The 4,421-nt window shown below is 34.7% G+C and overlaps 1 protein-coding gene across 4 annotated transcripts in view; it reads left to right on the top strand.

Moving 5' to 3' along the window:
- Nucleotides 1-1,038: 1,038 nt before the first annotated feature.
- The window catches only part of LOC106867178 (ras-related C3 botulinum toxin substrate 2), a 220,753-nt gene continuing 217,370 nt past the window's right edge, over nt 1,039-4,421 (top strand). For all 4 annotated transcript variants that reach the window (XM_014911976.2, XM_014911974.2, XM_014911975.2 and 1 more), the window contains exon 1: nt 1,039-1,207. The gene's annotated coding sequence lies outside the window, so the exon portion shown is untranslated. The remainder of the gene's footprint in view (nt 1,208-4,421) is intronic.

The following is a 4,421-nucleotide window of genomic DNA, read 5'->3' as shown; positions in this document are numbered from 1 at the left end:
AGATAAAAGATTATATTTTGACGGGGACTAGTAAAAATGTCGATTTAAACAATACAAATATAATCGATTGAAATGACCCACCCACGGGTACATCAATCCTAAAGAAAAGAAAGGTACAGCTAACCCTAACAAGATTTGAACTCAGAATAGAGGAGCCAGGTAATCGCTCCGATGTTGTAGAATTTTAATCACATTGAGTTAGTGCGTTAGTACAGGGTGACATTCATGGGGGAGGGGGTATTTCTTATTTTGTAAATTACTGGTGCTTATTTTATCAATCTCGGAGGGATAGGAGGCGAAGTCGACCATGGCGGGATTTGAACTCAGAATGTAAAGGGACATAATTATATATATATTTGCCCGGCACACTGTAGTCCTTCCATTAGTATTAAATATTGGGGTTTTAACTTGGTTACAAAACAGCAAAAACTTAGGGGAGAAAGTTATATTTGGTCATAGATTTCAATGTCTAACTGGTAATTTATTTCATCGACTCCTGGAAAAATAAAAGACGATGATTACTCCGGTGGGATTTGAACTCAAAACGTTAAAAAAAAAAATAAAAAAAAGGGACCTAGCGAAACACATGGCATTTTCACCACCGCTCAACTAATTTTAACAGCAGATCTTTCTTTATTAGCATTATAATGTTGGAAAGTTATTGTATTTTTTAAAGAAAGACAGACCGTGAAAAGCTAAATTGTAAATAACAATATTTTAATCTCTATCAACGAAAGAAAGTCTTCTGAAATCGAACCGGTAAAAGAAAAAAAGAAAAGAAAAATAATTCTAAAGAAGATTCCTGTAACCTAAATCCTTTCGGAATATTTTCCCCTATGGTTTAACACAGTTTCTAATATTATTTTCCTTTCCGATTTTTTTTCTTTTGGCAGTTTCTCGCGTAACTAAATCCCTTCCACCCGTCTCGCTACATCTTGGAGAGAAGTGCGCCTCTGCCTACTCCTCATTTAATTTAACTCCCACCTACATAGACACACGAACTACCGGGCACTGAATGTAAGGCAGTTGCTGATTGGTCGCTATAAATAGCACTGTACCTAACTGGAATAATGGCTGGTTTGTCTTGTGCGAGAGCTGTTGTAGTTAAGTAGTGGCAGTTGTCGTTTTTCTGGATACCTTCTCTTGATTCCTCTACAACATTTCCAAATCTTAAGGACCTATTTATAACATATACATAATAGTTCAGGTAAGTTCCGCTTTGTTGTCTCTTGTATTGTTGATGACTAGAATGGACGTGGGACAATGTAAAAAGGTAAAAGAAAAGAAAAGTAAGAAAGAAAGAAAGAAAGAACGACGACGACGAGGGAGGAGAAGGAGACGAAGATGAATGATGTTCATATTTTGGTCTCCTCATTCCCTTTACCGTTGTTGTATGGTTTAAAGTTCTCCCTCTCCATACCTTGACTGCCTGTCTCTTGTTTAAACTTTGTCAATCGGTTTCGCTTTGTGTGTTCTTTATGTCTGTTTTCCACTCAGCCCTCCGATTACTCAATCTTGCTGATCCTGTCGTCTTCTGCAATTATCATTATTGCTATTCAGCGCACTTGCTTTTTCATGCGTTCGTCTGTGTGTGTGTATACACGCATCATATATGTGTGTGTTTATAGACTTTCACTTTTATATATATATCTATATACTCGAGTAGGATTGAATAGAGAAATGTTATTTTCTTTGTTTCACTTTATAAACACGTGTGCACACACACACACACACACACACATATATATATAACAATGTATGTGTGTGTGATTAGTAGCTGACTCATTGTTACCGACAGCAAGTCTCAGTTTATGACAAACACACACATACATAAAGAAAAGAGAAAAATCCGCATCGACTTAACATTCGATGCTGGCAGCATTTTTGTCTCGAATGATACAATTGTAAATGCCTAATCTTGTTACTTCAATGTGTGTGTTAAATATTGGGGATGATTCTTGTTTCTTAGTAACCAGGTCGGGTTTTTTTTCATTCTTTCTTTCTTTCTAAGTCTTCGCAATCTACAATCACCTTTCGTCACCACACATGCGGACTTACAGCTCATAGGTAAATGTAACCGTTTTACCTGATCTCCTGCCGGCAAGAAGGATTTTTCCTTGTTGACGACCCATTTCTCCCTCTCTACTAAATTATCGATGACAAATCGATATGTCAATGTATAAATACATACACAGTCAATATAGCTTTTTAGATTAGCTTAATAATCAAAATATATTCTTGCTCATGTCCTCTAGTGTCATCATCGTTGTTCCTTAATTGTCCCCATGTGAATTCTATTGTCTACACCGATGGGTTTGCTCCATATTTCACATTCTCACTCCATTTTGTTCAGTAAGACTTTTTTGTTTTACATAATGTTATATTTTTTCTAATATAAATATTTATGTAAGAAGAAGGTTCCGTTACGATATACATGGCGCACATACACACCTACAGAAACACACTAGTTGACTGAATGGTCAGTTTATATAATAATAAACGCCTGATGCAAATTCATATTTCAAAGGGTTTGTAACATTTGGGTACCTAACTACATTCATTATAAAGGTTTGAAGTGGGAATACTGATTGTGCTGGTGTGACATCTTCAGTTGATTACCATTTTCTAACGGGTTGGAAGGAATTTCAGCTTTCTTCCCATCTTTGCCTTTTTTTCCCCTTGTATTCCGGCAACGAATCATTAAGTTAGCTGTCGCCCTCTTTGAAAACCGCTATTTTTATTTTTTATTTTTGTAGAACGATAATGTAATGAGAAAATTTCACCCGTGTAAAAATTTCAAACACGAAGTTAGAATTTAGAGAATCTCAATTCCGAAGTTTTGCTTTTTGAACAAAGAATCCAATTAATACGAAGACAATAAAAATTTATTGTGAAAATGGCTGTTGTTGTGACTAAGTGACAGGTGATGATGCCATGTGGACTTAGAACGGCAAAGAGGACGATTTTTTTCCCCACTTTCATTATTTAACTTACCTTTTCTATCCACCTACAATAATTACCTTGAATAATCGCATACAACTCTATTTCTAGATTTACTCGTACTCAGTCGAGTTTACGGAAAATTTTAAGAATGCTAAATGCTTATCTAATTACAAAATATTTTCATCATTCACGATTCTGTCTCTCTATATTATAGATCTTAATTAAGGAAAATTTCCACTTATTTATAATTAATGACTGTATATCGTTATTATTTAGCACATGGTTTTTCTTTAACAATTTTAAACCCCATCCGCACAGTATCTACAACATACATTATTTTGAAATAAGTAATTGCAGAATACTTTTCCATTTTCAGCGGAAACTGGAATAATCGTAATTGGAACTGTTTCTACCCGGATATGAGTCTGATATTCTCTTGTATAATTACTGATTTTATTTTTCTAATTTAAATGTCAAATATTATTTTAGATATATTTACAATGGATATACATACTGTTTCTTGTAAATTGTTCCACTACGTAAATCTATGATTTAAAAAGATATCAAATTCACCTAGTTGTTTCCCACCCACGAATAGATGATGGATTGTTAGTGTTACAGGGCAGTAGTTTGTCACTTTTGTCTGTCAATCGAGTCTCACATGCATGCAAATTCCACCCTACCTCCCGATTAATGCCAAAATTCTTTATTATATTCTTTATTGTTTCGTTATCGAATTAATGTACTAAAGAGAATTTATTACCAACACTAATGTTACAGGAATTTTTCCTTCGTTTATTAAAGTTCCGTTTTCCTTCTGACGCAACCAACACAGTATTCTGCCAATTTACACAGATATGAAGAGTTGCACTACTAAATATCGGCAATCATTGCTAAGTGTGTCAAAATATAAAGTTGATAGAGTTAAGACTAAAATTGATCGGTTCACCACCACCATCACCACATGTTATCTTCGCACTAGTCATCTTTCCAGACGTCACTGTCAGATGTAAATACAACTTTTAACAGCATGTACAGCATCCAACTCTCATCAAACCATTAAACCCTTCTCTTTCTGCTACCTTGTAAAATAAATAAATATATTATTTATTACGTGTGTTGTCACATGGCTTGAAGAAATTCATCTTTATGTAGTAATTATTTTGAGCATCAGTTAAATATAGTTTCCTTTGTGCTGACTAATATGGGTTTTACATGACGGGTATAATTAATTCAGTGATCTGACATTGTGTTTGATGAATCGAAATTCTATTACGCTGTCGTTTCCGGCGATTTTGTCTTCGGGTTACGCTGTTCTCTGCAAGTCCTCCAACACTTATCAATGACAACTGGTAGACAATTTACTAATCTTAAAAAGTAAAGAATAATGATGCAAGGCTTAAAATGACGGCAATTAACAATTTCCCAAACCCAAAGCTTCTATTCAGTTAGGGGTTTTCCATATTACCGTGTCATAT

Source organism: Octopus bimaculoides, chromosome 7 (assembly GCF_001194135.2).
Source record: "Octopus bimaculoides isolate UCB-OBI-ISO-001 chromosome 7, ASM119413v2, whole genome shotgun sequence".
Taxonomy (NCBI): domain Eukaryota; kingdom Metazoa; phylum Mollusca; class Cephalopoda; order Octopoda; family Octopodidae; genus Octopus; species Octopus bimaculoides.
The sequence above is the reverse complement of the archived record's forward strand: the minus strand, read 5'-3'. Positions and strand labels throughout refer to the sequence as shown.